Source organism: Dipodomys ordii, unplaced genomic scaffold (assembly GCF_000151885.1).
Source record: "Dipodomys ordii isolate 6190 unplaced genomic scaffold, Dord_2.0 Scaffold80, whole genome shotgun sequence".
Lineage (NCBI taxonomy): Eukaryota > Metazoa > Chordata > Mammalia > Rodentia > Heteromyidae > Dipodomys > Dipodomys ordii.
The window spans coordinates 6,853,463-6,878,277 of NW_012267296.1; the positions used below are offsets into that span (position 1 = coordinate 6,853,463).

The 24,815-nt window shown below is 41.5% G+C and overlaps 1 pseudogene; it reads right to left on the reverse strand.

Annotated features, from left to right (window-relative positions):
* Positions 1-265: 265 nt before the first annotated feature.
* On the reverse strand, positions 266-23,068 carry LOC105992145 (annotated as a pseudogene).
* Positions 23,069-24,815: the final 1,747 nt, after the last annotated feature.

Sequence of the window (24,815 nt, forward strand, 5' to 3'; positions counted from 1 at the left end):
TGGAGGAGGTGGTGGCAAAGAGAGGACCAATAAACAAAAAGGTACTTAAACCCTTCATATGCAATGGTGAGAGAAAGAGAGAGAGAGAGAGAGAGAGAGAAAGTGGGGGAAGGGAAAGAGAAAGAGCTGGGGGTTATTTCAACACATGGGAAAAAGCAATGAAAGTCCGTTAAAGTCAAGCCATAGCCAAAACCATGAATCATATTCTATCTTAAGTAAGTTCTCTTTTTTACCCTTTTTTTCTTTTTTAAATAAAATCTCTTCACACATTATCATCACTTTTAACCCTCCCCAGACTGGGTTTCATCTTCAGACCCTTTATCCCCCAATTTCTCAGGAGGAGGGCTTGCAGAGCTATTCTTTTCTTCAGGACTTTCCAGTTCCTCATCATCCTCTTTGGGAGAAGGAGTCTTATACTTTGATGCCTTGGAGGCTGTGGGGCGACCCACTTTCCCTTTGCCTTTCACTGGACTTGGTGTCACTGTACCCTTTGTCCTGGGTTTGGGCATTTCTTTTCTTTTCTTTCGGGTTTGAACTTCTTAACCATCTTTTTGTTTTTCTTTTTTGAATTGCCATAGTCACTATCATCATCATCTGCCATAGAAAATCTTCATCACTGCAGGAATCATTCTCCTGGAATGGTGCCTCATTTTCTTCTTCTGGTTCCTCCTCACTGCCAACATCTTCCATGAGCATCTCTCTCTCTGTTTAGAAGCTGCTTTAGATGCTGCCTGTCGTTGCTGGCACACGTTTTTATGATCTTCTTTTTCATCTTCACTATCCTCTGCTGAATGAAAATCATCTTTCTTGGTCTTCACATCTTTTTCTTTTGAGTCCTCACTATCTTCCTGTGAATTCTTTGCAGATCATCTCTTATTTTTAGCTTCTCTAGGAGATGATAGAATTTTCTTAGCAGGAAGGCCAGAATCTCTTCCTTAATCTTCATCTGTATCATCAGATTCCTGAAAGTGAATAATCAATGACTTTTCTATTTCTGACATGTTCGCTGGGCAAACAGGACCAAGTCGAGAAGTCAGAGACCACGACACCCCCCCCCACCCCGTGCACTCGGTGCCACCCTACCTCCAAACTTCTGCGGCTGAGGCCACGTGGCAGTGGAGTCCCAGGCTGCTGGTGTTTCAAACTCTGCTGCTCCTTGGTTCAGGGTCCCTGGATCAGACAAGCTCACTCCCCCTCATACCGCCCCCCCCACATCTCTTCAAAATTTCAAACTATGTTTTATCAAAGGAAGAGTTATAGAAGTGACTAGTAAGGGGTTAAAAATGTGGAATAGTTGAAATAAACTCATCTGAAACAGGCAAACCACAGACACTGGAACATTTGTAATGGAAGTCATAATAAGTTGCTGGAGTTGGGGCTTAAGTGGCAAAACACTGGCCTAGCAAGCACTAGGTCCTGAGTTCAAACATCAGTATTACCCAAAAGTATGAATAATGAGATTAATGGTAACATTTTAAATACTAATAATTATTTATATGTTGATTCTCTTTGCCTATTGCCTACTTAAGGCCTTTACTCCAGTAATTTCCTTCTCAGTCACCTGCATTGAATTTTTGACACTCTATTAGATCATTATGATCAGCAAACATGACCAAATTTCTCTTATTTCCAAAACTTTTGTTCTCGTATCTTTTTCCAACTACTTTTCTTTTTCATACTTTCATTTACATAAAAAAGAGGTACTGCTGGGTTCATGCCTATAATCCTAGCTACTCAGGAGGCTGAGATCTAAGGATCACAGTTCAAAGCTAGCTTGTGCAGGAAAATCTGTGAGACTCTTATCTCCAGGAAACTACTCAGAAAAGCTTGAAGTGGTGCTGTGGCTCAACTGGTAGAGTACTTGTCCTGAGTGAAAGAAGCTCAGGCACCAGGAGAGAAAAAAAAACATGCTACTTCCAATATTTTTCCATTCCATTTTTTTAATGCACATCCTGAGCTATGAACTCGGCCTGATTGTTGTTCCTGGGCTTCTTTGCTCAATGCTAGCACACTACTATTTGAGCCACAGCTCCACTTCTGGGCTATTAACTGAAAATAAGTGTCTCATGTGCTTTTCTGCCAGGGCTGGGTTGGAATTTAGATCCTCAGGTCTCAGCTTCCTGAGTTGCTAGGATTTCAATGTGAGCAACTTGCACCCAGCTTCTCTATTCTATTTTTAACCAACTTCAGTGAAACTTTGTCACAAAACCCTTTTTATACAGAGAAGTAAAGGCCAGATCAACTTACTTGCATTAGAAGACACTGGAGCCAGTAAATGGTAGGAACTCTTAAGTAGCAACAAATGGAATACTGTGGACAGAGCATGGACCAACTTGAGGGGTTAAAAAAAGATAACACAAATCCAAAACACTCCTGAGGCCAGGTGAAAAATCTTTATAATGAAAATCATAAAATGGTAGTGAAGGAAATTGAAAAGAAGGACATTAAAACCAAAGAGGCATTCCAAATTCATGGACTGGAAGAGTCCATAGAGTTAAAGTATCTGTACAATCCAAAGCAATGTACAATTAATGTATTCCCCACCAAAATACTGATGATTTTTTATCACAAAAAAAGAAAAACATTCATATGAAAGCAGGAAAAACTCTACCTAAAGCAATCCTGAGCAAAATGAACATAGTAGATGTAGTCAGCCACCCCAGAGGACCATGTAGAGACAGTCATATACAGGAGAAGGAGGTTCATAAGGAGGGGGTCATCTTCCCATGGGAGAAGAAGTAATATGGCACCTGTCTCCATCCAGGTGGATCCTTGTAACTCCGGGCCAGAGGTAGGAGGTACTGTGTGTGCACAGCTAGGTCTAGGCAGAGAGTAGGAAAACTGACCAATACCAAGAGAGTTTTAGGGCATGAAGGAGTTTAGGTCTGGGTAGAAGAAATTCTGCTGATGCAGCTGGGGGCCACAAGCTGCCCCAGGAAATGAAGTGGAAGGGGCTAAGAACTTGATATGGAGTGAATGTTAATATCCCCCTAGTTGTTGTTTAATAGTTTATTGTACTGGCTGGGAGTATGGGTGGAGGTCATTTCTTCTGGAGCTACTTCTTGCTGTAAAGGCGTGAAGTAGTCACAGGTCCCTGAATTGTTTGACTGGGTACCGTTCAAGAAGTATTTGCTTGACCATTTGATTGGTAAAGGTCCTCATTTTTTCCATGAGAATAGTTATCAAAATGCATGGTGCAATTAGTAAAAGGAAAAACAACCTGCTACTTGCAGATCCAAGAGAGGAATAAGCCAGGAAGGGATTGATTCTCAGAAGGGGCTTTCAAAGACCTGAGATTGCCTTCTTCAATTGGAGACATAGCATGGGACCTGACATCCCATATCCTAGAGGGGGAAGTAAGACTTTTCCAGCTTTATCTTAGGATCACAGGAGCCTGAGGAGGAGGTAGCAGAAATATTTAAAAGTACCAGAGCCAATGGACATCATGATCTTTTCTGGCTGCTTCCTGCTGGCATGGGGGCATTGAAGAGTCACTGGGGCTGGGGTCTTTAGGGTCCAAGACTGCATTGGGTAGGGCAGGGCAGTGTAAATAAAGCTTCTGGTTGCCTACAGGCAACAGGATGGTCTTGACCAGGTGGTATCCTGAGTGAAGGTTATTATCCTGCTAAAGAGAAAGTTTGAAAAAGTGAGATCAGGCAAAGGCTGACAAGGTGGCAGGATCAGTTAACATGAATGATGTGAGAAAACACCCTGGGCACAAGCCAGAAAAGTTCCATTTGGAGCATAAGCTGAGTTGTGGCCCATTACAGGGAAGGAAGCCATACAACTGGACTGGGGACAGGAAGGGAGTGTTGAGGGGGTTTTTGGCAACTGGGTAGGGGAGAGTATAGTGAACTATTTGGGAATAACTAGTCTAGAATTTTTTTGGCACCTGGGAAGGGGAGCGCATAGTGAACTGGTTGGTAATAACCAGTCAGAGTAGGGCTGGATTGGAATGTTTAAGGGCACAACGGGAGGTCTTGGTAGATGTCTGGATTATAGATTATTTGTGGGAGACCCAGAAAGCTGCCAAGGCCAACTGTCCTGAGTCTAAGACTTACTATAAATACAAATAGCATATGCAAGTATACAAGCATATACAAGTAACATATGCAAGAATGTAAGTTCTTGTCCATTTAGATGGTATACAGATATGGACATTATATGGGCAAGGTTATTAACTTTCTCTTGATTTCCTGGTTCTGATTAATTTTGAAAGGGTGAGTGTAAAGTGACTCCATTTTAGGATGTGGCATCATCTCCTCTTACTTTTACGCATAGGTCCTCATTGTCAGGACTGGCCTTGCCCTGGGGGTCTAGGTGCTCATTGCTAGGAGAGCTTGTCCCAGTTGGCATTCATGGGGTTTGAATTCAAAGCCTGGGCACTGTTCCTGAGCACTTCTGCTGGAGGCTAATGTTCTACCATTTTGAGTCAGAGCACCACTTCCAGCATTTGGCTGGTTAATTATAGATAAGAGTCTCTTGAATCATGCTTCCAAGCCTGGCTCTTTGCTGGATAGTTGGGAGACGGAGTATCAGAGGGATTTTTGTGTCTGGGCTGGCTTTGAACTGCAATCCTTAGATCAAAGGAGTCATTGCCACAAACCCCTTTTATTTTATTTCTAATTAAAGCAACAAGGAGACCAATAGAAATAGAGCTTACCTGTAACTTACCTGTAAGAATTGACCAACAAATACTTGCCAGTGTTTAGAAATGACAAAACTCAGTAGATGTGATGAGAGTTTTCAAACAGCATCTGATTAGCATTTTAGGACTCCTTGGAGTATAGTATAGCCTTTTTAGCACTTTGGTTTGTAAAAGTATTTTCCTGGCTGCCTGGGGAATCTGATTTTTGGTGAATCTAACAATGCCTAGGTTAACCAGTTACTTTAACCAAAGTTCACAAAAGGCTCTTCTGGCCTACTCCTGCTTCACTAGCATAACAACATAGCCAGCCTTTTCCAGGTGAGCCTGGGTACGATTTACAAATCTATGTACTACAGAAAGAATGTTCCACAAGAATCTTAGTTTTTGCAAATCTAAAGCAGTCTTTCACAAGGAATCAGCTATGTGTGATGAAGTCAGGCAGAATTCCAGTCTACCTTTATCATTGTGGGGGTAGTCAGGATGGTCCAGGCAGGAGTGAGGCCATCTTCCAAGTTGGAAGAAATAGGCTAGATCTAGGCTAGACTGCAATAGTGTCTCCCAGAGTCCCTCAGATGGATTGTCCCACCTTCTGCTGGGTTGCCTGAAAAATTTCTTCACAAACTGGTTATAGACATTTGAAATCTCCCAGTATTTTGCTGTTTGCTTTCTCTGAGTACACTGGCTTTTGCAGGCTGCTGCCACACAGGCTTAGGCGGTGGCTCCTGGATGATTTATCAGGGTGTCAACTTTGTTAACTAGATATTTTTCCAATAAAGTTAGGATTTTCTAGGCAGACATAGAAGACTTGAGCCTGTAACCATCTCTTGTAAGTGCAGTGTCCACATTTACACACTTGTTCCAAAATGACTCTGGCCCCTTGATCTTAAAGGGAGTTGGTGGGCAAAGATCTATTGCCTGTGACTTCTTGAAGCTGACTCTGGGACCCTGACCCTGCCTAACCAGAGACATAAAACCTTATCCTATTTTACCAAGGGATTGCCAGGATCAGCTGTCCAACATTTAACTTTTAGCATATATGAACATAAAGACCTGTCACTTTTACATCAGTGTATTACTCTTGACCTTATTTAAATCACAGCTAACTTAATTACATACCAACTTTACTCATAAGCTCCATCTTTTAAGATATAGTTATACCATCTGCTACATATTCAAACCTTTTGGGTTTGTACTTTCCAAATCCTTTCTTATCCAAAGGAAACCATTTTTTAAATTGCATTTTGGATTAACTCGTAGATACATTTGCTTACACCTAAATCTGATGAGCTTCTTTGCAGTTTGGGTTTAAAACTGTCAGCTGCTTGTTTTCCCTTTGGCTTGTAGAGTCATGTGATCTCAGAGCTGCCTTAAAGCAATTCACTGTAACTCTACCCACAGGCTGTTGAGGCAGAAATTTGTTTAGATTAGGCTATTATCACAGCTTCCATTGGTAAGGATCTTTTATCAAGCAGAACATTTGGTAGTTAACCTAAGGTTTACATTAGCTATAATTGTAAAACAAATAATTTTGAAACCATGAAGAAAGTTGTTATGTATTACACAGACACACTTGTGCACAAGCTTGAAGGTGCACTTAGATTTTTGGAAAAAAAGAAAATTGACACTGTAAGGTCTCTGGAATTCCAGCAGCAAAATGACATCATTTTGCCCAATCATGATGGAACAACGTGGTCAGTTAGAAAAACAAAAACTTAAAAAAATTTTTTTCACAGATTACCAAGACCTACATAGCTAAGAATGTTTACAGTTAGAAAATGGAGAAGCCACATATTGAAGGATCAAATCTTGTAGTCTTTATCAAAAGGCTGGTGGCTGCATGGTGAACTCCTATTTCAAAGACCAGCAGCCTGCAAATACACTTAACATGGCTAGGAAACTGAGCCATGAAGGCCAGAGAGGAAAGAATATTAACAAACCAATTCAGCTCCAATAGAGAGCTGATGTGGGATGCCATGGTGACCAGAAAAAAGCCAGGAACCAGGAGACAGGGCACAAACACAGAGACAGGTGGCATGGAGTAAAAGCATCTGAGCTGGTCAAACCAATTACTCCCAGCCCCAGGCACTGGACTGACAGGTTTAGTAACCTGTCATCCAAGTACCTGCCTCTGTCTCCAGGGATTCAGTATGCCCATCACCCATTACCCAGGAGGTGGGGGAGGTAGGAGGGGGCAGGAAGGGGGTTTAGCAAAAAAAAAAAAAAACAACTCTTGACCTTTGAATAATTGAAACATGAGGCATGGTGCAAAATGGAAACTGAGCTGCTTGGTGGCTACACAGAGTTCAGAGACCAGGGTTACAAGAAGCTTGAATTTCCACGTCCCTGCCCCTGCCTCTAAGAATTCAGGCATGTCCATTACCTGTGGGTGGGGGGGATTCTACCTCCAAGTGTTTTTCGAAATTTACCATGATGACAAGTTGGTGCCTGTTAAACCCAATTCTCTATTATATACCATGTGGTCAATTCTAGAGAAAACAAGATTTGGCCAAAAACAAGCAGAATTTAACAAAATCTCCATGCTTAAACAAATAACAAGAACAGAAAACCTTTCTTCTTCCTAGGCAGGTGTTAATCTAGTGAGAAGTTGTGCCAAACTTACTCTTACAGATGACCACTTTTTAAGACAAAGCTTTGCTAACAGATCACCTTAGCAACCCTCATCCTCATTTCTCCAGGGCTTGCTTGTGTTAGCAAGGCACATTAACATGCCAAATGATCTGTTGAATACCTTCAGTTGGAGGAAAGGAGGGGGGCTACCTGAAGCTGATCTCTTAGCCCACCAGGTGGCCTGACTAAAGACAAGAAGATTTTACAATTTTTAATCTGCTAAAATTAGCTAGATGTTTGAACCAGGCCCTCAGCTGCCCACCCATTTCCAACTGTCTCTTGCAGAGAGGATATAGCATATAGCAGGCTCTGATCTCCCCAATAGGATAAAGATATTTTAGCAAGCAGCTTATATGGTTGCTAAGGTAAAACAAAGAAAGTTCTTTTACCTTGGGAAGCTTGTACCTGCCTCACCCTGTGTCAGCCAGGCAGGCAGAGAAGTTTAGAGAGGCAGAGAAAGAAAAAGAGTTCCATTTGCCCAAGCACTCACAGAAATTATGTAAATCCTGTAAAATATCGAGGACCCAGTGTCCCATTTAGGGGTCATGTGGAGTTATTGTTCAGTGAGTATTGTGGCTACATTTGATTGCATAAGGCTTAAGATTGGGCTCAGCAGTTTCCCTGGGGGGATTATATACTGTCTCCCATCCTTGATGAATGACCAACAGAGCTGAAGAGCAACCATGAGCATACTCAGTAGTATTCTGTCCAGCTATCTCAGAGGGAACAACAGCAAGAAGAGTTATCACCACAATTCCTGAGTCCTTTGCTCTATGGCTTGGTGGCTTACAGCCTCTGGAGTAAAGCTCAGTTGGTGCCAAGACTTTCTCCCTGTGATGGCCCAGTGGCCTTACCATATCTGAGCCCCTAGCTTACTGTAATGGTGACCCACCCTGCTGTTGTGTTGGATGGAAGTAGAGCACTGGGTCAGTAGAAAATGATCTTGGTGGACCTCTGGGTGGGCCTGGGACTGGCACATGGTACCCAGGAGAGCTCAAACACCCAGTGGGGAAGAGCAAACTCACCAAGGAAATCTTGATCCAAAGTTAGCATCAAATGTAGGCAGCCATCACAGAGGACAATGTGGAGACAGTCACATACAGGAGAAGGAGGTTTATACGGAGGTTTGTTAGAGGGGCCAGCTTCCCCATGAGAGAGGAAGCAATATGGCACCTGACCCCATCCAGGTGACCCTTGCAACACCCAGGCTGGAGGTGGGAGTTACTCTGCATTCACAGCTAGGTCTGGGTAGAGGTAGGAATGCTGACCAATCCCAGGAGAGTTTTAGGACAGGGAGGAGTTCAGGTGTGGATGGAGGGAATTCTGCTGATGCAGCTGGGGGCTTCAAGCTGCCCCGGGAAATGAAGTGGGAGGGACTAAGGACCTGATAGGGGGGAATCTTTTTTTGGTTATTTCTTTAATATATATATATTTTTTATTGTAAAGATACTGTACAGAGAGGTTACAGTTACATGAGTAAGGTAATGGGTACATTTCCTATAGAGCAATGTTACCCCCGCCTTTGTTTTTCCCCTACCATCCCTTCCCTCCCCACTACCCCAACTCCTCCCTCCCCCCACAAAGTTGTAAAGTTCGTTTTCAACATAGTGTCTTGTACATCTCATTGTTACAAAAGGTTAATCAGTATCATTGTTTCAGCATTTTGTTATTTCCCTTCCCCTCCCCAGAACACTACAGGACACTGGAATCAAATACAATGAAAATAGGGGCTATACCATGGGGGAAGAACATGAAAAAGATACAAAAAAATCACATAGTACATAATAAATACATTAAAAACAACAACAAGAAAGATAAAACCTCTTGTGTTCCTGTCTTGGAGTTCATTTCACTTAGCATCATCCTATATGGTCATATGTACATAGCTTTTGATCTTTTCTGCTTATGCTAGACATACACTAGTTACTACAAATAAGGGAAACCATGAGACCTATGTTTCTTTGGTCTGGCTTACTTCACTTAATATAACTTTTTCCAAATCTTTCCATTTCCTAACAAATGCAACAGTGTCATTCTTTCTGATGGAGGTATAGAATTCCATTGTGTGTGTGTGTGTGTGTGTGTGTGTGTGTGTGCCACATTTTCTTGATCTGTTCATCTACTGAAGTGCATCTGGGTTGGTTCTATATCTTCGCTATGGTGAATAATGCTGTGATAAACATAGTTGTGCTAAAAGTTTTAGTATGGCCTTGTTTGTGATTGTTCAGGTAGATGCCCAAAAGTGGGATTGCTGGGTCATAGGGGAGCTCTATGGAGTCTTTTGAAGAACCTCCATACTGTTTCCAGAGTGGTTGAACAAGTTTACACTCCCACCAACAATGCAGTAGGGTTCCCTTTTGGCCACATCCCTTCCAGCATCTGTTGTTATCAGATTTCTTGATTATAGGCATTCTAACTGGGGTGAGGAGGAATTTCAGTGTTTTGATTTTCATTTCTTTTATGGCTAGAGAAGTTGTGCATTTCTTAATGTGTCTATTGGCCATTCTTATTTCCTCGTCAGAAAAAGTCTCTCTTTAAATCTTTAACCAACTTATTAATCAGGCGGTTTTTTCTTTGAGGATTTGATGTTAGGGATTTAATTTTTTGAGTTCTAAGTATATTTTAGACATGAGACCCTTGTTGATTGTATGTCCAGTGAAGATCTTCTCCTAGTCTGTGGGCTTGCTATTGAACTTGTTTGCTATGTCCTTTGCCACGCAGAAGCTCTGCAATTTCATGCAATCCCACTTGTAGAAAACTAAAATTAGATCCTTATATATACCCTGCACCAGAATCAACTCCAAATGGATCAAAGACCTCAGAGTCAAAGCAGACACTCTGAAAACATTACAGGATGGAATAGGAGAAACCCTAGGCCTCCTTGGCTCAGGCCAAAATTTTCTCAATAGAGACCTGGAAACACAACAAATCAAAGAAAGGTTGGACAAATGTGAGTGCATGAAGTTGTAGAGCTTCTGCATGGCAAAGGACATAGCTAGCAAGATCAATAGAAAGCCCAAAGATTGGGAAAAGATCTTCACTAGCCATACAACGGACAAGGGTCTCATATCTAAAATATACTTGGGGGCTGGGAATGTGGCTCAGTGGTAGAGCGCTTGCCTTGCATGCCTGAGGCCCTGGGTTCGATTCCTCAGCACCACATAAGAAAAAAGAAAAAAGCCAGAAGTGGTTCTGTGGCTCAAGTGGTAGAGTGCTAGCCTTGAGCTGAAGAGCTGAGAGACAGCGCCCAGTCCCAGAGTTCAGGCCCCATGACCCGATGCAAAAATAAAAAATAAAATAAAATATACTTGGAGCTAAAAAAATTAAATCCCCCAACAACAAATCCTCAAAGAAACAACTGCACAATAAATAAGTGGGCTAAAGACTTGAAGAGAAACTTCTCTGAAGAAGAAAGAAGGATGGCCAACAGACACATGAAGAAATGCTCAACCTCCCTAGCCATAAAAGAAATGCAAATCAAAACACCATTGAGATACCACCTCACCCCAGCTAGAATGGCTATAATCAAGAACTCTAACAACAACAGATGCTGGAGTGGATATGGACAGAAGGGAACCTTACTTCATTGTTGGTGGGAGTGTAAACTTGTTAAACCACTTTGGAAAGCAGTATGGAGGTTCCTGAAAAGACTTCACATACAGCTCCCCTATGACCCAGCAATCCCACTTTTGGGCATTTACCCAAATGTTTACAAACTAGACCACACTAAAGCTACCAGCACAACTATGTTTATTGCAGCATTATTTACCATAGCTAAGATATGGAACCAACCCAGATGCCCCTCAGTAGATGAATGGATCAAGAAAATGTGGTATATATACACAATGGAATTCTATGCCTCCATCAGAAAGAATGACATTTCCCCATTTGTTAGGAAATGGAAAGGCTTGGAAAAAATTATATTAAGTGAAGTAAGCCAAGCCCAAAGAAACAAAGGTCCCATGGTTTCCCTTATTTGCAATATCTAGTATATGTATGAGTCAAGCAGGAAAGGTCAGATAATGTGATGTTAGGGAAATGAACCCTAAGATATGTATTCAAATGTTTTTTCTTTCATGTGATTGTTTCTAACACATTTATAAGATTATTTCTTTGTTGCTTTGTATGTCCCTTCCCCACAGTATAACCCCTGCTTTCACTGTATTTGATGTTGGTATAATTTGTGGAGGGGAAGGGAAAAAACAAATGGTTTAAATAGGGATACAGGTGGACCCATTGCAACAATTAGATGTACAAATCGTTACATCGAAAATGAGCTTTACAACTTTGGTAAGGGGGGGAGAAGTGTTGGGTGGGGGGGCAGAGGGAGGATGGGATGGGAAGGGGAAACAAAGGAGGAGGCTACAATGCTTGATAAGAAATGTACTCATTATCTTGCCCATGTAATTGTAACCCCTCTGTACAGTATTTTCACAATAAAAAATTACCTATTCAGTTCATTTCATCAGTTATTAATTAGATTACTGATTCTTATAGAGTTCATTTTAGCTCTCTGCATATACTAGTTATATATGTATAGGTATCTATATCTGCCAGGTATGTTTGTCTATCAAAGATTTTCTCTCATTATGTAGGTTGTTGATTCAGTCTATGACTGTTTCCTTTTCTGTATGGAAGATTTTTAGTTTGATGAAATCTGAGGTATCAGTTGTTCCTCTCATTTTGTAAGCTATGGGATTTCTACTCAGGAAGTTACTGCCTATGGAGATATACTCTAGTGTTTTCCTTTATTCTTCCTCATAGCTGTTTCAATGTTTCAGGTCTTATATAAGATCCCTGATATACTTTGAACTGACATTAGTCTAGGAAAAGATAAAAATCTAGTTTCAGTCTTGTGTATGTGGATATTTCATTTTCTGAGGACCTTTTGTTGAACAGGCCACCTTACTTCAATGTATGCTTTGTTTTTTTTGTTAAAATCAGCTTGGGTACCTACCATGAAAAACAGAATGGCAGTTTCTCCAAAAACCAAAAGTAGAACTGCCGTATGATTTAGCAATATTACTCAGGCATATATCTGAAAGAATGTAAGCCAAAATGCAATTGTGGTATAATTTATGGCTATTGCAGCACTATTCACAAAAGCCAAGCCTTGGAAACAGCCTTTATGCCTTACAAAAGATGAATAGATTAAGAAAAATGTGATGCACACATACACATACATGAGTATTATTCAGGCATATAGAATAAAACTATGGCATTTGAAAAGATATGAATGGAACTGAAAAATATCATGTTAAATGCAGTACATCAAGTTTATAAAGACAAAGCTCATGTTTCTCTTATATGCAGAATCTAGTCCTAAAAGTTGTTCATAAACATAGATGTGTATATACATTTATATACACATATGTGTATATAAACACATATACACACAGATGTGTATATGTGTTTATATACACATATGTGTGACTGTTTGGGGATTATCAAAGGCTGAGAAAGAGTGTGAGGGGAGAAGAAAGTAGTTAGCTATTAAGTAGAAAAATTTATTTAGTTTCAAGGAATAAATTGAAGAACTCTATAATGTAGTACAGTACAGTAGTTAAAATGATATGTTGTCTTTTTTGTAATAGAGAGAAGAATTTATTTTGATGTTTATAACACAAAGAAACGATGTTTTAAGGTGATGTGGTATTTAAATTACTCTGATTTGGTTCTTATACATTGTACATATACGTTGACATAGTAGACTTCATCCTTTGAATATGTACACTTAGTATAATATCAGTTTTTTTTAAAAAGCTCCTGGAGCTGAGTGCTGGTGGCTAAGGCATATAATTGTAGTTACTCCAGAGGGTGAGATCTGAGAATCAAGGCTCAATGTTAGCTCAGGCAGACAAATCTATGAGACTTTTATTACCAAATAACCATCAAAAAGCCAGAACTGGATTTGTGGCTGAAGTGGTAGAAAGCCACTTTTGAGTGCCTAAAGCTGAGCAAGCAAGAGGCCTATAATTCAAACCCTAGTAGGTGCACAAAAACAAACTAAAAATCAACAGGAAGAAGATGGTGGCAAAGCAATAGGGAATTTCCCAACAATAGGGAAATAACCAAAAAGATTTGGGACCCTAACATGAACTTCTCCCCAAGAGATCGAACACAACAAATATAAGAACAAGCAGAGAATCACAGGAACTGAAAAAAAACTCGTAACATGTACACATAAGGATGGAAAATTGATTAGAGCGTGCCCCCCTTCCATGCTAACAGCACAGCTAAACCTTGAGAGTGCCCTGCAAGCTACCTAGGACTCCAGGACCAACCAGTGGACTGCAGCATCCAGATGCAGAAAATTCCCACAGCGCCACACCCAGACAGCATAGATAGAGACAGAGACCAGAGGCAAGGCACCACACATCCAGATCTGAGAGCTTCCACGATGCCACTGGTCAGCACACAGGCAAGGAGGCTGAGCTGTGAAAGTGGCTCCACAGAGGAGTAGAGAGAATGGCTCTGCGACAACCCAGGACTCCCGACCCGACCAGCAGGACTGCAGTGTTCAGACACAGAGATTTGCCACAGTGCCACTGGTCAGCCCACAACCAGATCCAGGATCAGTGAGTACCCTACTCACATAAGACCAGCACTAGTAGTGACCTACAGAGCGCGACCATGATCCCTCTCCCTCCTGCCCAAGAAGGGGCACCACACTTCAAGAGGACAAAGAGGCCACAGACCTTCCTTACTCCACCCCCACTTGTTGGCTTCCAGTGGGAGGACATTGGGACTCATACTGGGTGAGCACTAGGACCGTTAGTCTGCCAAAGCCCTGGCTATCATCAGAAAAACAGGGCCTACTTGAAAACAACACAGACAAAATCCTGTAAACCCATGGGAATCCGTGCCCTCATGCCCATCCCACTCATCCCAGAGGCCTGAAGTTGGCCTCCCCAGCTCTCTACAGTAAGCAGGTCTGAGTGCCCAGCTGCTGGTGGACCACTCCCGGTTGGGAGCCATGAAGCATGCACACACATGTGCACTAGCTAGAGGGCAGGTGTTGGACACCTCAGGGACGAGAGCCAACCCAGAGCCAAAGAGCAAACTCCCTCACACCTGTGGGAGCCAATCCTTTCCAAAGCACATGCCCATCCCAGAGGCCTGAATATAACCTCATCCCCCATTGCCGACTGAACCAAGCACCTTTCAGCTAACCCGGGGCCAAGAATGTGCACAGGAGTTAACGGGCCTGAGGACCCAGTGTGGGCTAGCCTACCCAGTGTGAGCTAGCCTGGGGAAAGCAAGGTCTGCCACCTGACCGACAGAAACAAGCCAAACTCAGGTGATGGCCCTGCAAGAGAGATTAGGGAGAGACATTAGAATTTATAGGTACAGGCAGGAACTTCCTGAATAGAGTCCCAGGACCACAACAGATAGGAGAGAAATTCAACAAGTGGGACTACATTAAAATAAAATGTTTCTGCACAGCTAAAGACATGGCTACTAAACTAGAAAGACAGTCAACCAATTGGGAAAAGATTTTTATCAGCAACAAATAATACAAAGGCCTAATATCAAACATACACAAGGAGCTCAAGAAACTAACCTCTCCCAAACTTAATTATGAAATGGGCAAGGGAGTTAAGAAGAGACTTCTCAGAAGAAGAGATAAGAATGGCAAAGAAACACGTGAGGAAATGCTCATCATCCCTGGCCATAAAGGAAAAGCAAATCAAAACAACCCTGAGATACCATCATACCCCAGTTAGACTGGCCAATATTCTGAATTCAGACAACAAATGCTGGTGGAGATGTGTGGGGAAATGAACCCTACTGTACTGCTGGTTGGAATGTAAACTAATACAACCATTCTGGAAAGCAGTCTGGAGATTCCTCATAAAAGTAAACATAGACTTTTCCTACAACCCAGCCATACCACTCTGTGGCATCTACTCTGAGCATCACAAGCCAGGATATGATAAGGACAGTTGCACATCCATGTTCACTGCCACACTACTCACAAGAGCCAAGATATTGAAACAACTCAGATACCCCACAATATATAAGTGGATCCAAAAAATGTGGTACCTATATACAATGGAATATTACACAGCCACTAGAAAGAATAAAATAATGTCATTTGCAAGGAAGTTGATGGACCTAGAACAAATTATGTTAGGTGAGGCAAGCCATGATCAGAGAGACAAAATGGTGCATGTTCTCCCTAATATGTCCAAGTTAGATCTAAAAGGCACTGGGATATGACAAAATATACAAAATAGATACATACAATGAAACCAAAAGAAGGCAGTCTTAGGAGAGAATCACAAAGATGCAGTATCAAAGCAACTCTTCATATGTGTATAAAATAATACATACTGAAACAAATTCCAATGTTAAGGACACAAAGGACTTTTTTCTTAATTTGCTTTTTCTTTATCTGATGACTCTACATACTTTGCCATATATACAGTGTGCTTACATTCACATCAGTAGGAGAGTGTGAGGAGGGACTAGAATCAGGAAAAGGGTGAAAAACTACATCCATGGAGCACACTGGACATTGATGAAAGTCAACTATGCAACTTGTGGGTGGAAATGGGAGGAGGGAGGGCACAGATGACAATATGTGAAAGTAAATTTACTTATTATCTGACGTATGTAAAGGTAACCTGCTGTATAACACCTCTAAAAAATAATAAAGTAAATTAAGGGAAAAAATAAACAAAAAATTACTGGCTCCATGTCTTAGAGTGGCCCTCGTGCTTTCAATATCGTGTTTACATATTAATGTGACTGCAAGAAAAGAATTGTGTTTTTCAAATTAGACAGTTGCAAAACACAGCTTCTATTAAAGGTTTCTCAAAGAACATTTATAACAGAAAGAGAAAATCAAGAAACCAAGAACAGAGGAAACTAGCTTCTCATAACACTACAACTAATAGTAAATACTTAATTCTTATCTATTGAAACAGAAAATGTCACATTTGCTCTTTTTTTACCTGATATATACTGTGTCCAGGTTTCAATGAAAATTTACAAGCTATGATTGAAGGCTAGAAAATTGCAGTCTAAAGAGAAAAACCAAGAATCAGAATTAATCTAAGATATGGGTATGATCAAATCAAGAACTTAAAATAATCATGATTAATATGGTGAAGTATAGAATATTAGAGCTGAGACTAGAATTCAAGTTTTCTGACTGGATATTGCTTAATAAGTTGTCAGAGGCATCGACCTGCGTAACCCCAACTGAGCTCCTGTGTGCCGTGAGGGTGCATCTGGGCATGCATTCCTCTGGGGGAGGAAGGGACACCCCTTCCTCCATGCAGGGCAAAGGTTCTGTGCCCTGCACAAGACTCAGGTTATGGTTTGTAGAAAGTGCCATTCATGCTTCTCCTAGTTAACCCATAGAACAATGCCTCGAGACCCCCTTTGTGTACCCACCTGTGCTTTACCTACTTTTACAACCTTGATTACTGGAACTGCTCCACATTTGTTGACAAGGATTAGCTTTTCCTGCTTGCTGACTTAAAGTTAAACTCTAATTGTCTGTGCCCCTGTAAAACTGTTTAAGATTAACTCTCTGCCCCTGACTGAAGATTTACTTCTCCTGCTTGTGTGCTGTATATAAGCATATGATGTTTCAATAAACTTTGTCTATACCCACATGGTGTAGTCCCTTCCTACCTAACCCAGACATTGCGTTCCCAGATCCCGCTGTGGAAACAGCAACACTAAGTCACAATAGACAGCATAGAAATCTGAATTAGAGAGTAAAAGAAAAATATCTGAGTTAGAGAGTAATGAAAAATCTAGTTTTAAATTTTTATGCTTTTGTTTTAAAAGTTTATTAAAATTAAGAGTTTATAAAAATTATATAAATTATATGTAAAAGAGTATATTAAAATTTTAGGAGGTTGAGGTGGGCAAATTAAAATATTTCCTGAGTCATTTGTTCAATGTTTCAAAAATATCTTTGAACTTTGATTTATGAGTCCTTTTAATTACAGTGAATAAGTTTCTTATTATGTACATACTAGCATAACCAAAACAGAAAAAAGAGACTTCTGTTGGAAATTTTAACTCCTGGAAGCTAGTTCATGTCTTAGGCAAGCAGTTCCACTCTACAGGGTATGAGAGCTAAACAAATGACAGGAAATAATACTGCTCCTTGAGGAGCAGTGTTCAAATCAATGGTCCTAAAACAATTACATAAATCACATTCTAAAGTGATGCATTTTTATTTACAGGAAGCATATCAGTAAAATGGAAGTAATATGAGTGAATGTCTCATACTGAGCAAAAATCCCGGATAGTAGTTACAAGCAGATGATAGTTTTAGACTACATAACTGTAAAGCTACTATTCATTTAACATCCCTTCTGTCTCTGCAAAATGAGGCTAATAGTATTTCTTGTATCATAGGATTATAAATAGGATTAAATGGAATTACTATGTCTATCATGATTAAAACAATTCCAGAAACCTTAGGCTTTATATGTGAATGGAACAGAAGTAAAATAATTAATGATCTAGATTCATGGAAAGACTAAGCTTCATGGGAAAGGCTAGAGTTAAGAAAACTGTATGGGAAACTTTGGAGGAGGAAGGGAAGATGTAACATCAAAAATTTTGGAGGAAGAAACGGAATGGCTTGGAGAAGGATTAGGGGCAATGAAGAGAAGGGAACCCAAAATCCATTTTGATTATACATTTATTACATTAACTTTGTGAGGCTAGGTCAATTTGGAGACGACTGAGATCTTTTAGGGCAGCCTGCATCTGTGCTGAAATAGACCTGAAATCTTTTTTTTATCGATGAAGAGACTTTCTGAACCAGGGGTAACAGGATTGTAATGAGTGCAGCATACTTGAATGCCTGGAGTTCCATCACTGAGCAGGCAATTCTTTGTTCTTGCAATCAACTAAATACCAAGAGGTTGATGATTTTTTTTAAAAAATTAGGCATTGAAATTTAACAAACTATACAAATGATCCCTGAAGCTATAGTCTTAGGCAATGAAATTTAAGACACTGAATAGCAATGATGAATTTTTCAAAGGAATGATTAAAAAATGAATTAGCTGGATTGTGAAAAAGCTTTATTATTGTAAATTTCCTGACATGGATATGTTTTAAAGAAAAAAATAATTTCATAATAAAACCTTTTTGAAGCGCTTAAGCATTCAATTCAGTATGTTATATATATAGAGAGAGAGCATATTTATATCTAGATTCCTCTTCATCTGATATCTGTACAGTGAATAGTATGGTAGTGTTAATAGATGATTGGTGAAGCACATTCCTATGGGTCATTACACATTGATTTTGAGATATGTTCTCATGAGTTCATAGTTCAAAAGTGATACTTAACACTTACATAAAGCAGTAAAAAAATTTCTTTTTATTCTTTTTTACACAAGTGTACACACACACACACACACACACACACACACACATTTTCCTAAGTGGAAAAAAGAGACACACTTAGGAATAAAATGATATAGTATATTAAAAAAAAATTTGTTGTCATAGGGCTTAACCTCATGGCCTGGGTGCTGTCCCTGAGCTCTTTTGCTCAAGACTAGTGCTCTACCACTTTGAACCACAGCACCGCTTCCATTTTTTTTGGTGGTTAATTGGGGATAAGAGTCTCACAGACTTTCCAGCCTGGGCTGGCTTTGAACTACGATCCTTAGATCTTGCCCTCTTTAATAGCTAGGATCACAGGTGTGAGCCATCAGCACCCAGCAGTATGGTATTTTTTTTTATTTTTTGCCTTCATATTTTGTCTGGCTATTATTCAGTTTAACTGCCACTTTTCCTCACTAAAACAAAGCCACAATCTAATCAAATACCTTTGTTATACTCAATTCTCCATGGTTCTTTATGGTATTTATCAGATTTTTTTCACTAGTTAAGCAGATAACTATAATTTATCTCCCTCACTATGATGTTGATCCCATGAAGACAGACACAATGTGGGTTTTGCAAATCAGTGTATCTCTAGTGCAGAAAATGATGAATAGCATGCTTTTATATTGGATGGTTTCTAGCTAGCCTTATTTGGTCCAGACCCTCCAACAACATCTTCATTCCTGTATTTCTAAAAAAAAAAAGAAAAGGATCATGCCCATAATCCTAACTACTCAGAAGGCTGAGATTTTGTGGATCACAGTTTGAAGGCAGCACAGGCAGAAAAGTCTGTGAGAATCATCTCTCCAATTAACCACCAAAAAACCAGAAGTGGAGGTGTGCCTTGAGTGGTAGAGCAGTAACCTTGAGCAAAAGAAGCTTAGGGTCAATGTCCCTGAGTTCAAGCTCCAGGACCAGTACACACACACACACACACACACACACACACACACACACACACACACACACACACACCCTACTGTAGAAGGAATTGGGAATGTGATGTCCTGAAGTGTCTGAAATAGTCTAGGTCTTACTTCTGTGACTCCCAGAGAATGTAAGATCTTGAATTATGGAGAGACTGTTGGGGACAACCCAAGATATGTTCTACTATTCCTTAGAAGAAGAATGCCCTTGAAAGCCTTATCCAGTGAATTATATTATCCATTAGGTACAAAACACATGGCAGTGGCCTTTGGAGGTTGCTCAGCTATGATATAAGTGGAACATGAACAATAAAGGCAGCATCCACCCTGATGGCCTTGAGATGCTGGCTCACAATGGATCCTACATTTCTTTTTAAAACTTTTAAAATTGTTATTATAACAGTAATATACAGAGAGGTTGCAGTTATATAAGTCAGGTAAAAGTACATTTCTTTTTGGACAATGTCACTCCCTCACTCTCATCCAGGTTTTCCCTCCTGTCCCCACCTACAAGTTTTTTGGGGGGGTCCAGTCGTGGGGCCTGAACTCTGGGCCTGGGTGCTGTCCCTCAGCTCTTCAGCTCAAGGCTAGCACTCTACCACTTGAGCCACAGTGCCACTTCCGGCTTTTTTTCTTTTTGCTTATGTGGTGCTGAGGAATTGAACCCAGGGCCTCATGCATGCAAGGCAAGCATTCTACCACTCTTCCCAGCCCCCCCCCACTACAAGTTTTATAGCTCATTTTCAACATTGTGTCAGAAAATAGAGAAATATATATACATATATACATGTATGTATATATTAAATATAAGCATTCCTATCCTCAATGGTAACTGAAAAATCACAGTTTACTCTGTTGTATATGTGCTTATTTTATTATTAAAACCTTGCATACAATTTCCATGAAAAGGTTATTAGAGCCTGGCCAGGGGCTCACACCTGTAATCATAGCTACTTAACAAAGTTGAGATCTAAGGGTTACTGCTCAAAGACAGCCCAGCAGGAAAGTCCATGAGATTCTTCTCTCCAATTAACCACAAGGGAATCCAGAAGTGGAAGTGTGGATCAAGTGGTAGAGTGCTAGCCTTGAGAAAAGGGTAGGGGGAGCTCAAGATAGTGCCCAGACTCTGAGTTCAAGCGGCTGGCTTTGAACCCTGATCCTCAGATCTCAGCCTCCTGAGAAAAAGACTATTAGATATTAGAGTCCAGCAAAGATGACTCATGCTTACCTATTAATGAGAATCAGAGCTGGGTGTTAGTGACTCATGTCTGTAATCCTAGCTACTCAGGAGGCTGAGATCTGAGAATCATGGTTCAAAGCCAGCCTGGGAAAGAATGAATTTGAGACTCTTATCTCCAATAAACTACTCAGAAAAAGCCAGAAGTAGCAATGTAGCTCAAGTGTTAGAGTACTAGCCTTGAGCAAAAGATGCTTAAGGACAATGCCTAGGCCCTGCATTCAAGCCCCATAACTAGTAGAGAGAGAAAGAGGGAGAGAGAGAGAGACAGAGACAGAGAGAGAGAGAGAGGGAGAGGGAGAGAGACAGAGACAGAGACAGACAGAGACATAGAGACACAGAGAGACAGGGACAGACAGAGACACAGAGACAGAGACAGAGTGACAGAGACAGAAAGAGACAGAGAGAGAGAATATCAGATCAGAACATCATGGATCAAGGCCAGCCTAGTCAGAAAGTCTGCAAGACTCCACCTCCAAAATAAGCAGCAGAAAGCAGTGATGAAGGCATGGCTCAAGTAGTAGAACACTGGTTATGAGCAAGCAAACTGAGTCACCATGAAGCCTCTGAGTACAAGTTCAAGTGTCAGCACACACAAAAGACTATTACGAATCCAGATGTGGTTGTACATCCCTGTAATCCCAGAATTTGATAGATTAAGGCAGAAGGATTATAAATTCGAGGCTACCATGGGCTACATAGCAAGACTTCAATCGACAAAAAGACTAGAATTATGACTCAAGTGATAATGCACCAGATAGGAGAGAAAAAGTCAAGCACGTGTGTGAGAGGCTCTAAGAATAGTACCTGGAATTCTCATAAAAATGTTAAAAAAAATTTTTAACTGTCTGTAAAGAAATCATAGTTGCCAGAGGCATTGAACATTTCTTTGTCTATTGGCCATTTTTATTTCCTCTTTGGATAAGTCTCTTTTTAAGTCTTTAGCCCATTTAGGTCTCTTTTTAAGTCTTTAGCCCATTTATCAGTAGGGTTGTCCATTTTTTGAGGATTTATTTTTGGGGGGGAAGGGGTTAATTTTTTGAGCTCCAAGTATATTTTATTTATGTATTTATATATTTATTTATTTTGCCCATCCTGGGGTTTGAACTCAAGGCCCGGGTTCTGTCCACGAGCTTTTGCTCAAGGCTAGAACTCTGCCACTTGAACCACAGCAGCACTTTTGGCCTTTTCTGTTTATGTGGTACTAAAGAATCGAACCTACAGCTTCATGCATGCTAGGCAAGCACACTATCACTAAGCCACATTCCTAGCCCTCTACGTAAATTTTAGATATGAAACCCTTCTGTGATGTAAAGATCTCCCATTCCATGGGCTTTCTATTTATCTTGCTAGCTACGTCCTTTGCCATGCAGAAACTCTTCAGTTTAATGGAATTCTGTTTCCATCAGAAAGAATCACATTGCGCCATTCATAAGAAACTGGAAAGACTTGGAAAAAATTATATTAATTGAAGAAAGTCAGACCCAAATAATCATAGGCTGCATGGTTTCCTTCATTTGTAACAATTTAAATATGTCTATAAATCTACAATTTAATCCAATGGATAGTATAGACAAATAATTATATTTGGACATAATTAAATAGCACTCTAAGCATTTGCACACTGAGAACAAAGGAGGACATTCTTAGGACAGGATCACAATGGATCAATAGCTATGTGCATATGATGTTTATCAAAATGAACTCCAGAAATGGAAACAAGATGATTTTTACTGCACTGTTTGCAGTTCTTTTTCTTTTCTCCTTTCCTTCTTTCTTTGGTTTATTCCCTTTTTCACAATTTTTAAACTTCTGTACTCTATCTTATATATAAGTTTATCTGATTTGGGGAAGGGAAGAGGAATCACAAAAATGATGGGACAAAGGATGAACTAATTCAGGAGAGATGCTCACTAGACAATATTTGGAAATGAACTTAACAACTTGGGGGGGACACCGTGGAGGGAAAAGTGGGAGGAAATGAGGGAGAGCATAACACTGTTCAAAAAGGATTATACTGAGAACAACAGTGGGCGGTCCACAGAACGCCAGGTCCGAAGACTCCCAAGGTGTCCCTACCGGACCCAGTGATTGTAAACAGAGAAACCTCAGAGCTCAGAACCTGAGCAGAGGCCCTTCCCCTACCCCTCGCAGGTGGAGCGGCTCTGCACCATCCTGCCCAAGCTGCCTAGCCTGCGGCTGGGACTCCAGGACTACAGAAGTCTGTAGGAGGCCAGTGCAAAAACTGCCCATAGCACCCTGGACACCATAAACAGGCAGAGACAGTGTGAAATAGACGTGGAGCCATCACCACCACCTGGCTCAGTCCATAATCATCTCAATGGACCGCAGAATGTAGTGGTGACCATCGACCTACAGCACACAGAAACAGAGATCTGTTGCAGCACTGCTGGACAGCTCCCAACCAGTTCCAGGATAAGTGAGCACCCCACAGGGGGTGGCCTTCCCCTTCAAAGGGAGACCAGTGCTGGTGGTAACCCCCAGAGCTTGACCCACCTCATCCTACCACCTGGGCTACAGGACCCACTGTAGCTGGGAACTGTGCAAGCGCCCCACCAATTGGTGGAGCACACCCACCCCCTAGGCTTGACCAATAGTGCCCCTGGAGGGAGATTAAACGAACAAGCCAGGGACAACACCTGTCGGCCACAAAAGCCAGCAGTGGAAGAAATCAAAACTGCGTACCTTGGGTAGGAAACCCAGCAGCTCAGCTCCCACCAGAGCACAACCAGTGTGTCCTGTGCTGGGGACCAGGATCCAGGGCCAGGCCTGGGAACCAGGAGCCTGAGCTGCCTAAACCACCTGTCCGGAATGAAGTCAGGAGCTAAGTGCCTCAGCAGAGGAGTGTGCCTGCTCAACAAAAGCTAACAAGAGTGAGCCCTAAGTGCATAAGACTAGTAGCTGGAGGTCAGCCGCTACACAGCCCATCCCTGGCTGAAGCAGGAAACTATGCTGCTGAGAAATGCGCCCCTGAAGGTGAAAATCAAGAAGCCCAATTACCACCAGAGCCTCATCTGTGTGTCCCGGGCTGGGGATAGGATAGCTCAGGCCACCAGCACCTGATTATAGTCAGGAATGCCTAGCAGGCTCCAGCAGCTAGTGGAATTCCCCAATCCCACCTGGTTTTGCCAAGAGCACCCCTGAGAGGGTGCATGAGAAGTTTAGGCTGCTGGTCCTTGGGTGAAGATGTGAACTGCCTATAATCTCCAGCAGGCAGCTGAATGAGCCCCACCTGTGTCCCAGGCAAGAGTCTGAGTTGTCTAAACCACATGTCCCTGAATAAAGTCAGGAACTGAGTGAATGCCTCAGCAGAGGGTGTAATGTGTCTGCCCACCAGAATCTAACAAGAATGAATCCTATATGGGTCAGACTAGCAGCTGGAGGTTGGTCTCTCCCCCAACAGAACTGAGACCAGGTAAAAACTCTCTCAGCCAACCCAGGGCCGAGAGCAAGCTTCATCAATTGATCCAGGAACCAACCCAGAACCAAGCGAAGACAGCCACCTATTGACCAAACAGTCAGAGTTTGGGATTGATCTCCAATAATCCCTGAATCCCATGCGAAAATCACAGCAAAAAATTACAACATTCATCAATAACCGAAATAGCAAACCATCCCAAAAGGCCAGCAGCCACCAGGGAAGAACTCTAGTGAAAGCTAAAAAGAAATGGAAGACAAATGCTACATCCAAGAGATGATAGAGGCAATGACTCAAGAATTAAAGTGAGGGGCGGCAGGGTCGCGGTGGAGACCGCAGCCGGGTGATACCTGAGCGCTCACACAGAGAGTCCGGGACTAAGGAGCCAGGCGCAGCGGGCGAGCGGATTCTACTCAACACCAGCAAGAACCGACAAGGAGCAGACAGCTTCATACTGCAGTTTGCAGACCAGAGACGACACAGGATCCAAGACTCGGCAGGATCCAAGACTCGGCGTGAGTAGAAGCGCGACATCCTCACTCCTTCTCAGGGAGCAGAGGA